The sequence below is a fragment of the Hermetia illucens genome, chromosome 4, assembly GCF_905115235.1.
Source record: "Hermetia illucens chromosome 4, iHerIll2.2.curated.20191125, whole genome shotgun sequence".
Taxonomy (NCBI): Eukaryota; Metazoa; Arthropoda; class Insecta; order Diptera; family Stratiomyidae; genus Hermetia; species Hermetia illucens.
Window position 1 is genome coordinate 125,840,612 of NC_051852.1, and position 12,826 is coordinate 125,853,437.

A 12,826-nucleotide genomic window follows, 5' to 3' on the forward strand; every position below is an offset into this window, starting at 1 on the left:
TAATGAAATCATTCCAAAAAAAACAATTCCAATAAAAAAAAATAATCAAAAATCAGAGAGAGAGAAGAAAAATTAAAACAAAATTAAATCAAATTAAAAATCATTAAAGAAAAAAGAAGAAATTTGAAGAAAACAAAACTCTAAACTTACTGTTGTAAGTAAACATTCCGAGCTCGGCGTGGTAGCTGCTTCTGTGAGGAAAAAAATTAGGCACATTAGGAATTTCGAAACAAAATTACAATGTTTAATACAGTTCCCTTTTTCTTTTCTATAATAAAATAAAAGAAAACCTCTTTGGGTTCGATTACTTCACTGCTGTACATGAGGGTTTTCCCGATCGGGCTGCGAATCCGGCTAAATGGATGGTTTTCTCGTCTGGAACCCCAAAAGACAAAGGGTTTGCGCCATTCACCGTCACTATTAATTTCTATTCACTATTTCGAGGTAGTCCTGAAGGTTTTTTCGTCTCGAACCCCAAAAGACAAAAGGTTCGCGCGTTTACCTCAACCGTTTCATTCACTTTTCACCTTTTCAATTCAGTTGTTATGAGAATAAGTCATTGATTTAAATGTGACGAATTCCCCTCAAAGTCTTCATCCAAAAATAAACGTCAAAACTAAAACCAACACTATATTAGTAGAAAAAAACGAGGGCTTTTCGATTAATGTGCTGTTATATTTGATAACCAGGATGAGGACCGCCTTTCAATCCAATCTTCCAGTTCAGCTTCCTTTTTCACTCTCCTCTCAACCCAACACCGCTCCACTTGCCGCTACATTGCCTTGAACTCTGTCTAGTCAATGTTGCGGCAACATGCGCCTGCGGATGCGGCAAATCATTCGCCTCTGTCAAGATTAATTCGTCCAAATGCATTCAATAATGTGCAATCTGCGGCGAACATTAGGGTAATTGTACATTATTAAATGCATTAAGCAAATTAATTAAGAAAGAGCCGAATGAGTTTCCGCTCCCGTCGCAAAGCCGCGGTTACTACAAAATCCAATCAGCTTTTACAAGTATATGAAATGTTGATGATGATGAAAAATGTGGTTTAATAAACTTTCTCTGTAGAAAGCCAAAAGGAATTTTGATACCTCAGCATTCCAGACCTCAAATTGTCACTTCAGGTTTCGTATTCTCCAAACTTTCACTAATTCATCCTATTTGTTACGGCCAAATAAATAAAATAAATGGACTACTTCCGTAGTCCCATTACAGGTCCCCACATAAACATCAAAGTCAGATCCTTTTCGAGCCACGTCCATCAGAACTTCATGTTTACCCAGAAAGCGATTACATAATCTAATATGCATTTCCTCTCATTCACTTCGCAATACAATTACCCACAATCGTTTGCACGAACCCATTGTTTATCCTTCCCTTCGTTTGTCCGTTTTCCGGCCTTTTGTTCCCCCCAAGTAAACGCGTCATTAACAATAAATAAAGTGGGAAAAAAATACATAAAAACACTAACCAATTAAATTTGCTCTTGAAACAATGTTGCCTTCCGTAATCCTGACATCATTAAACACGGCAACGACAAAAGCGACAATTTCTTTCCACCGGTTCCAAGCCCGCCATCCAAGCCACAAGGAAGCTAGCCCTTGAAAGCAGGAGTAGCACAAAGGACGTTGATGGGATGGTGGAGTGGCAGTAAGAGCAGTATTTAATGTAACAACCTCAGCAGTTGCCGGCACGATTAAAGATGTAACCGAATACGAAGGGCACTGGGTCAGGGGTGGGAACGGGAGCATAGGTGTGTATTCGAGTAGAAGCAAGAATTACTGACAATATTCAGTGCACTTAATTGTGAAAGGTATTCAAGGAAGAGGTTCTTCTACGTGGCTTTCCGGCAAAAATGCACTAGAGCCCATTCTAGGCGAAGTTAAAGCTCCCACGATGTATTCTGTTTGTATTTGTATATGGAAGGATTTGCGAGTGCGAAAAGAAAGCCAGATTGGGTGGGTGCTACGAAGGGTTGTCAGTTTAGTGGCACTTCTGCAATTAGTTTCTTCAAGAATGTTCTCAGTAAAGTTTAGAAAAGATCTAGTATGCAACGTGAGAGAGCCAGGATCACTTAGTGGAATGGAAGTAACGTAAACTCTTTGGCTTTAGCCTTCCTACTGGTAACAACTGCGAATATCCTTCGTATAAGGATCCTGAGAAACTTAGTTGGTCCCTTCTATTTAAGGTTATAAATATTTCTACCCAAAATTACCTTTTTCGGCTACAAAAAGCACTCTAATTTCAGAAACGTCCTGCGGGAATATGCTTCCGGTTGTTGACTATAAAACAAGATAAAAGCAGTTCCATTTTAGTACTACCTTTACTGAGTGAGTATAATTTAAGAGAAGACCGAACCCAAAATGAACATTTACTCTATCCCATGAGCATATGAGTTTTAATTGTTCTGCTATTTCACTGAGGCCTGCAAGGTAAAGTTCACTGACCATTGGCTACCAGTACCCACTTTAAATTTGGAATATTCAACCAGAACCCACCAAAAATTAAGCATACCCTGACCTTTGACTTACTTTCCATTGTACTCTTCATTTCGCCCTCATACAGCAACCCTTTTCCCACGCTTCTCGCACCTCCCAACACCCTCATCCTCTCACCTACCGTGAAAAGCCGCGTTATCCTTAATGGCGCTCCCATGTTATCCCGCTGTCAGAGGAAATGCAAATGAAGTGAAAATTCAAGCGATCAAAATGAATTTATGCGGAAGTGCTGAGAGGTGCCACAACGAAGCCTGAGGCCATAGTCTGGGAACGAAACCAGCTTTTTGTGAATATTTAACCATGCATGAGGGCGGGTGTGAAACCAGGACTACGTCGTGAAACCTGCAAAGGATCCAGTGGAATACACCCAGACGTAGCGCGTGAAATAAAGGACGAAAATTGTCCTGGCATCTCGAGTAAATTGTGTCATTGAGCAAATGACGAACTATTTTCGACTTTGCGACGATTGTGTGGATGTTTGATTCCCATTGTTGCAAAGGAGTCAATACCAAGAAGTGTTAGATTACTTGCACACATAATTTATGAGGTAAAAGCGAAAGGACATGTCGTAGAGAAATATTAACCCAGTTAATGGTGAATTAGTTAATTACTTCGGTCTGTTCTTCGTCGGGAACTCAACATGGAATTATGTTGTCTCCTTGCCAAGAAAAAAGGAGATCACTGAAGCGAATCGGGAATAATTATCGGGATAATGCCGGGAGCCTCGTTCATGCTAAACATGCCATCAACTTAATGACAATAATGAGAATGCGAAATTAGCTGAACAATTGAGTGGATGTTGGAACATTTATTTTTGCATGACTAATTAATGGGGCGAAGATAGAGCAGTTAAGTGCTCTTGAATATTTTAGGGGGATGCATATTTATAAATCTTCTAAGCACTTCTACGAGTCGTTAGAACGTTCGAAGTTTTTCAATGTATGATAATCTACAGAGACTTCCATTTTTGATGTCATCAGATTAATATATCTTGGCGTCTAGTTTTCTGGAATTGCCAGCAGCAGAATTCATTCTGAGAACATTATATTTATTAAACGTTATATTGTACATATGCTCCTTCGCCTGGGCCAGGCCGATGGGTGGGCCTGCGTGCCCTTCTTCAAAACTATCGACTAGAAACACCTGCTTCTCCAACTGGTCTCCCCGCCCCGGAACAACTTTAGTAATACTTTAGGATGACTACATTTTCGTAGACCTACCTTACCTTCACCGTCTAATCTAACTCATTGGAATGCTTCCCTGCTATGATTTCTTCCATATGGTGTTCGCGTCAAACTATGCCAGCACATTCTCGGTTCATGAGTCGCTAAGATCAGGGATACCCAGGCGGCCATAAGGCTCAAGATAGTGCCATACGATGAGGTTCCCAGGAAATTGGTGGCTCAAATCTGGTTGCTGAAGCTCCGCAATCCTTCCGTCATCAAAACCAGGGATTCCATGGCTCTGCGTAACTTGGGAGTGGAGGCACTGAAAAATTACGATCTGGAATCAAGATGAAAGCGATCCCATTCGTGAAACCACCGGCAACTTAGAATCGACGCCATCAACGCACTGTTGGGGGGAGATCGACAATCCGACAGGCGCTGATTATCGCGTATTATGCTCGCAAGCAGATCATGCTGAAAAAAGCACAGATAAATCTACTGCATGGGGATATTGATCGGGGCATCTAGAATATGTATTCTCGTCATAAAGAGACAGCACACTTTCCTGAGTCCACACCTGAATTCTAACGACCAAACCGTCGTAAAACTGAAACAGGCGGGAGGGGGGAACGTGTATACGCATCTCTTTGGCTTACATGGTTCACGGCAGATCAGCTCCACCAGAAAACTTGAATAATTAACACAAGTAGTTGGAACGGTTGAGTGGTCGTTGCAGTACAAGCAGTATACCCTAGCTGCCTTCTTGGATATAGAGGAAGCTTTTAACAACGTCAGTACCAACGCCATCAAGGAAGCCTTGACCGGTATTGGATTGGAGGGGTATCTCACGCGTTGGATTATATACATGCTAAGTACCACGATAATCCGGTCGGATGTGGGAGGCAACCACTTGACCAGAGCTGTGAACAGAAGCACGCCCCAGGGTGGCGCATCTCACCGGTGCTCTGGTTAATAGTAATGGACAAAATTTTACGTACATTGGCCGTGGTGAAGGTGGTGGCGTATGCCGACGACTTGGTGATATTAGTATCAGGAATGTTTCTGTCCATCATGAGTGACATCATGGAAGGAACGTTGCGAAAGGTGCGCCTGTGAGCCGCAAGCTGCGAACTCAGCATAAACCAAACCAAAACGAAACTGAGGCTATTCTCCACCAAGGCAAAGATGTCTGAATTCCATCTACCCCGGTTGAATGAACAAAGATTGGTTCTTTCCTCTAATGTAAAGTATCTGGGTGTAATCCTGGATCCTAAGCTAAATTGGAGGTTGAACATAGAACTGAGGGTTAAGAAGGCCTGTATAGCCTTTTATGCCTGCAAGAGAACATTTGCAAATAAATGGGGTCTCCGGCCGAGGATGGTTCTCTGGATGTACACCGCTGTAGTGCGTCCGGTACTAAGGTACGGCTCGATTGTATCGTGGCTGGCTTTGAAGAAAAGATACAATAGGATCAAGCTTAATAGAATTCAAAGAACCGCGTTGGAAATACTACTGGGGCTCTGCAGTTCTGCCCGGCAGATGCTCTCACATTAAATATGTTGCAACGAGCAATGCCGTCAGACTACGTGAGTCCGGATGCTAGGCAGCGAAATCCAACGGCCACAGCAACATCCTAGATGAAATACCTCGGGAAATCTGGGCATCCCCGACAGACTATACCACACGCAAGCTGAACTTCACGAGAAACTTTGCTGTGGACCTTGCAACCAGGGCAAAGTGGAAGACCATGATTATGAGACATTATTCTTTACGGACTGATCAAAGATGGCCTGTGGAGTGAGCGATGGAGTTGTCTCGAATACACACAGTGTATCCAAGTCGTATGGTCTCCCAGGTTTCGCCAATGTATTCCAAGTGAAAGTACTGGCGATATTGGAACTCTGTTGATGGCCGGAGCAAGATTGGAGCCCCAAGCGTAACATAGCCATTCTGACCGACAGCCAAGCGGCCATCAAGGCCTTGTACTCGGCGACGACATCTTTCAGACTGGTGGGGCAATGCAGAGACGCACTGAACCGTCTGGGCGGCACGCCCAAGGTCACTCTTCTCCCGGGCATACGAACATAGAGGGGAATGAGCGGGCTGACGGATTAGCCAGTCGAGGCTCTGTGCTTGGCAGTCCTTCGGCGAATACAGTCGGTGTTCCGCTGGCGGTTGTCGGGGACCGAGTCTACTCGCACTACCTACCAGTCGCGGGGCTAAGATGGCGAAGGCTTACAAGCTGTGCCAAGTCAAGGAGAATTTGGCCCGCTTATAACATAGCCCAATCACAAGAGCTCCTGTGCCAGACGCGTGCAAATGCATTCAAATTTACGGCGGTCTGCACGGGGTCTTGGTCCAGAGGGGAGCATGCCGCTAGGGTCGGCATACCCTACAACTCGCATTGCCGAAGCTGCGGAGAAGGAAGGGAAACCCCCATGCACTTTCTCTGCGATTTCCCAGCTCTGGCTAGAGTCAGGTTGCGGACACTGGGAAAACTATTCTTTGGAACCTTAGAGAGATTTCTAGCTGCAGAGTGGGAGAGCTGCTTTCTTTCGTGAATGCTACGGCCTCGCTCTGAAGATCCGAGCCGGTTGAACTCTACCTCCCTGCTCCCATAACAACAGTCACAGTCTTAGGAGTTTGTGGCGTCAAAACGGTGCACCAAAGCGCTAATTGGGCTCCTCGGAGCGGCCACTGATGCCTACCTACTTAGCTATCTAACACAACCCTATCGACGTGTAATAGAGGCTGTATGCCGATCTCCCAATTTCCCATCCCGGAGTACTGCGACGGTTGGGAGGGGTCCTTGATATCACCCTCTTAACCGGCAATGCGATTTTCAGGGTAAACAGTTAGCGAGTGTCTGATTACAGATCCTTCTTAGGTCCCAGCAGGATACTTTTCATTTTAAATCTCGCTGCATAAATAGAGTGACTGGAAGATTCTCGAACGAATTATTAAAAACGAAGTCTCCGGTGCTATAAATGGGGAGATCGGGACTCTAGGAAAAGCATTCGAAGCCACCATTCACGTCTCATGCCATACGAAAAATAGTAGCAAAATAGCGTGGTGGAATGAAGATCTATCAAACGTCAGGAAGCTGGACAGGGAAGCTTTCAACATCTGCTAAAAACACAAAATACTAGCATGCAAGTCAGTCATCAAGACTACAAGTCAGTCATTAAGATTGCCAAAGAGCGGTTCTGGTTTGACTATTGTCGAAACATTGGAGGCACCAGCAAATCTAGGAGTCTCAGTAAGATTTTAACCAAGAGATATTCTCAAAAAGTTGGAAAGAATCTTCTGATAAGACCCTAAACCTGATACTCCATACAGGGTTCGCTGCTAGCGAAGAGGACAGTGAGCAAGAAGTAGAATAGAACCAAACTTAATAGGATTCAAAACTCCACATTGGGGCTCTGCAATCCTGCCCGGTAGATGTTCTCAACGTATTCTATCAGCTCCAGCTCGTGGACTCTATGTTAAATGTACGGTGTCGTACGGTGCTCTCAGGGTACTTAAGTCCGGATGTTGGGCAGTGATGATATATAGCCATAGTGACATAGTAGACGAAGTACTCGGGAATTCCAGGCATTCTTCTCTCATTAAGCCACACGCAAGCTGAGCTTCTCAAAAAATGTTATTGTGACCTTTCCACAGTGTAGCCGAGTTATACGAACATTCATCAGAGCTATCCAACGTGCCACAAGTAGAGGCACGCGGATAATGTCAACACTCACCAGATATGCTGAGGAAGTTCCAACATCAATGCAAGAGGATCGAGACTACTGGAGTATCTAGTAGAAACCAACTTGCAGATGCTTAATTTGGGTAATGAACCCACTTTCTTCAACGTGGTCAGGCAAGAGGTCATCGACATCACGGTGGCATCCCCTGACATCGCGGCTCTGATCGAAGAGTGGAGAGTATCAAACGGTATCTCAGATCACAGACGCATCGATTTCGTAATGGGCATGAATACACCTTCACCCACTCCATTTCGGAATCCGCGGAAGGCAGATTGGATGACGTTTAAAATAGAACTGAGAGCCCGAGTCACGATCAAATCCATTGTTAGAATTGAGAAGACCCCAGAAGAACCCAAATTATCACAACTAGCATGAGAGAACCTTTCGAAGAAAGCTGTCCACTCAAGATGCCAAATTTGGCAAAGCAGAGGAGAACAACAAGGATGCTCCTCAATCGTGCTCTAAGGTGTGATTCAGACGCTAGCTGGAATCGCTATAAAGAGGCACAGAAGGCTCTAAAGAAGAGCATAAGATCGGCTAAACGATCATGATGGAGACGCTTTTGCGAAGAGACTAACTCTCTTCAGGCAACCTCAAAGCTGAAGCGGATTCTGGTTAAAGAACGTAGCCAGAAACTGGGTTATTTACGTTTACAGAATGGGAGGTACACAGAAAGCGATGAAGAAACGGCAAACCATTTACTTGAAGTGCGCTTCCCAGGCAACATCCAAAATCTAATCTCGGAGCCAACAAGTGCATACAGCCCTCAACCGAGGGACTGGAATCTGGTATACAAAGTAGTATCACTGGAGCGAGTAAAATGGGCATTTGAATCGCCCCATAAATATAAGTCTGCAGGTCCGGATGACATTATTCCGGCTCTAGTAATAGAGGGAATGGATGCCCTGGGTCTGCATATTCGGAATATATATCGCGCATGCCTAGCACACGCTTATATTCCAATTAAATGGCGTGATGTGAAAGTGTTATTCATTCTCAAACCATGGAAACCCACCTAGCCAAACGCAAAAAGCTTCCGGCCGATCAGTCTAACGTCTTTTCTACTAAAAGGACTAGTAACACAAGTAGATCGATTCGTAAGGAATACACATATTCCTAAGTGGCCACTTCACCATAGGCAACACGCTTACCAGGAAGGCAAATCCACGGAGACAACACTCCATGAACAAAAATTGAAAAGGCGATGTCCGAAAAAAAATACGCCTTAGGCGCATTCATGGACATCGAAAGTGCCTTCAATTATACCTCATTTGCAGCAATTTGTGATGCCGCAAGACAGCATGAAATCGAACCACTGTTAATCAGTTGGATCCTTCATATGCTAGAGTGGAGAAAAATCCACATATTGGTCGGCCAGAAATCTATTGAAGCAGGATGTCTTAGGGGCTGGCCACAGGGAGGTGTTTTCTCTCCACTGTTATGGGTCTTGGTGATGGATACCCTGCTGGGGCTCCTGGAGGACAAAATAGTCTTCGCGCAAGCATTTGCGGACGACCTAGCCGTAATAATTATCGGCAAGTTTGCGGACACAATATGTGACCGCTTGAATGCGACTCTGGATGAACTCCACAGTTGGTGCCTCCGCAATACACTCATGGTGAACGCTAGGAAGACTGGACTAGTTATGTTCACTAGGAACGTCAGGTGGGGCAGCTATACGCTACCCACCTTAGCAGGGGCGGAAATCCAGCTGGCACAAACAGTGAAGTACTTAGGAGTACATTTCGACTCCATGTTAACGTAGAAGCACGATATCCAGGAACAATATCAGGAATCCTGCAGATTGCTCTGTTGCTGTAGGAATGAGATAGGTAAGACCTGGGGAGTTTATATGCATAATAAAACCCATTTTAATATATGTATGCTTCGGCTGGTGGCCGAGACTGAATTTTGCTAACAGCAGGAAGCTGCTAACGCAGATTCAGAGGCTGGGTTGCCTAGGTCTTACTGGAGCACTGAGTACTACGCCGACTGCGGCACTTGAAGCTATCCTAAATTTACCTCCTATTCACTTGGAGGTGAAATGGAAAGCAGCCAAGCACGCATATAGATTCAATACCATTGGAGCATGGAAAGGCGGCCAATCACACGGTCATACATCTATCTAGAAATTCATTGACAAACATCCGGTAGCTCTGATGCCGACAGATCATATGGTTTCCAGATTCGTCTTTGAGAAGACATACACTGTCGTAATCACCGAAAGAGAAGAATGGTCGACAAGTGGCCATGAGTCTTTTCAGATTACAGACCTAATAATCTTCACCGACGGGTCAGTCATGGAGGATGGATCGGGTGCAGGGGTGTTCTCGGAGAATCCGATTATAGAACTGGCCCGACCCCTCGGAAAAATGACGACCATATTGCAGGCGGAGATATAAATGTCTGCGACAAAAATGGAGGGGTCGTACCTTCCGAATCTGTTCCGACAGTCGGGCGGCATTATCAGCGCTAAATGGCAACAACATATCAAGCCAGTTGGTGTGGAGTTGTCATCAGGTGCTGCTGAAACTTGGCCGACTGAACGAAAAATTCCTGATGTGGGTGCCGGGGCACTCTAACATCGCCGGTAATGAGGAGGCTGACAGACTGGCTCGCCGAGGGTCTGGATCCACAATGGTGGGACCAGAACCAGCTCTTGCAATCCGACCATGTACTGTCAAGTCTACTCTGAAGGGTGAAATTGCAAGGATTCACGCAACCGAGTGGAGAAATTTGGACTCTTGCCGGCAAGCGAAAATCCTTGTGAAGGAGCCTAGGGCCACTAGAGCAGCATTTTTGTTGTCCCTTAAGAAGTGGGACATGAAAACCCTAGCAGGGCTTTTGACGGGACACTGCCCCTTAAACTACCATATGGAAAAGATTGGGGTAGTGGTTTCGGCTGTGTGCGGCCAATGTGAGGAAGAGAAGGAGACGGCCCTGCACTTTTTATGCAGCTGCCCTGCATCCTCAGATCTCAGACGAAGACACCTTGGCAAGGTTTTCTTCATTGAAGAATCTGCACACTCTCTGCCTCTTGAGAATGTTCTCAGATTCGCTAAAGCCTGCGAGCACCGTAGGCGGGAAGCCATTGAATAGGCAACTTACGGGGATAGTACAATGGGCCTAATAATGGCCTGAGTGCTCGGAGCTGCGGCTCCCCCCAGTTAACTAAACTAAACTAACTACTAGAGATTTGGGGCATCAAAACAGCACATCACGCAGCTTTTTGGGTTGCTCGGAGAGGTTATTGATACTATCTATGTCTGGTCAAGAATTGCGTTAGAAAATACTCTACCTTGCTTAACGGAAAGATCTAGAACTAAAAACGGACTAGATTGTTTACGTCTCTTGCAAATGGATTTATCGTAGGATCCACCATTTTAGACGGGAGGACCCGGTAGCACGATATACTGGCGCTATTATCGATGATGTTATTTTTCCGAGTTATCACAATATCGGCAAATGCCGAATTTTACCTAATACCAACACTAAGTGTCAAGTATTTAGGCTCCTACCTAATTAAAAAAAATAAAAAAAAAGTAAATAAACAAATAAAATAAAATGCTCTTAGGGGCTCAACTCAAACTCCATCGAACATGGCCCTTCGTATACGGATGGGCTGTTCTGAGGTATCGAGATAGATGCGTTAATAAGGTATACCACCCTCTAATGACTTTCCTCTTCGGTAACTTCCACAAACTTCATGCCTAATATTGCATCATAGCGAGTGCTTCCGGCGGTAATTTACTCAGCATGCTCAGCATTCTTTACCGAAAACTGCATTATCTGAACGCTCTGTTGGAATTCTTTCAATAATCTGAAAAATGTCCGCTGGCTTTCGCATACATTGTATTTTAAACATGTTTGGACTGACTTTCGCCATACCGTCGCAACCGTTTGCACACGACAGAAAGTTTCTGCTTTAGTGTGCCCAGAATTTCAACTAAGGCTTCCCTGGAGATAAAGGGGGGGCATAATTCCCGGAAACCCTCTGCACTTTGTTTGCTGGTACTGCCAGTGCTGATATGAGCCAATCTTGTAATGCTCTGCCACACTGAGTGACGCCCACGTTCCAGACCATGGCGAATCTCTTCGGTCACTCAAACCAATAACGCGAAAGTGAACCTTCTGACCACATGACATATCAGCACACAGTCGAGATGCAATCTCATTATTGATTTGAGATAGAATTCTCTGGAGATATACAAAGCCTAGGAATACCTATGCAAACACTCCATTTCCGAAAATTCTATACACTCTCTTTGGAATTCGTCCCGAACCTCTACGGAGACTTCGGTTGGACGGTGAAGAAAAAGTACTTCGACGAGTGACGACAAATCTCTGATGCAATAAGGGGTCGCAAGGTGTAATACTTGCCCCGCCGTTGTTATTTCATAGTACAATGATGATGTAGGATGATAAAGAGGTTAATATTCTCAGTCCACTTCATCCGCTGCTTACGGAAACCTGCTGAAGTGGTCGTCACAGATTGTGGCCAAATAACTACAACTGGCAGAGGTATGCTCGTAGTCATCGTGGCTCCTTGACGTTGAACGCCCCACGAATTTCAGCGCAGTGCTTTCCGTTACGGAAGCCCCAAGATTTCTTATGGACTTCAATTTTATACCTAACTGCCAGGTAATCTGCAAGACTCCAAAATTGCTATACACTCCTCATCTATTCTGCGAGACGCTGAGAAGGCGTATAACCATCCAAATTGAAGCTATCCGCCCCTCCTACTTTTTTAAACGAGCTTGGGACTGACGATGGCATAGTTATTGCTCTTATTGTAATTGGTAGCTCCCCTTAGCTATCCATACAAGCAGAGAGATCATCCATTCGTTGATAAAAATCCTTAAGAGAGTTTTTAGTCAAAATGAAGATTTTGCGTCTGATTTGATTAGATCTCAAATTTATGTCATGCCAGATCGCCATCGTCGCCGCTCATGATTAGGCTGGCCACTATCTGGAAGAGCCGAACAACTTAGTTCTAAATAAAGGAAACCAAGTTTGCTCACTATGCAAATTTCCGCTCTGTATCTGACCTCAAGTGACTGAGAAGTTACTAGGACCAATTATTAGAACAAGGTGAATAGCAAGACTCGAACGAACCGAATTCAGGATAGAAGCTGTGTCAAAGATAAAAATACTAAATTAAAAAAAATCGACGAAAATAATGGTCTGACCATTACAGCCCAAGAAGCAACTAAAACCAATATAATCTTATCTCCTCAAAACCAAATAGACCAGAATATTATCTCCTGAAATGGATTAGATATCTTAAATTTTCATTTAATAAAATCCCATTAAATTTAACATCAATCTTGCAAATTCTCATTAACTTTCCACACGATTTGTGATTTCAATCTAAATCCCACACTCCCCCTAACAATTCACCTCGAAT

General features: G+C 44.3%; 1 protein-coding gene across 2 annotated transcripts in view; it reads left to right on the forward strand.

The window, feature by feature from the left end:
• LOC119656070 (branchpoint-bridging protein) overlaps positions 1-12,826 on the forward strand; it is a 189,789-nt gene that overhangs the window by 87,289 nt on the left and 89,674 nt on the right. The window lies entirely within an intron of this gene.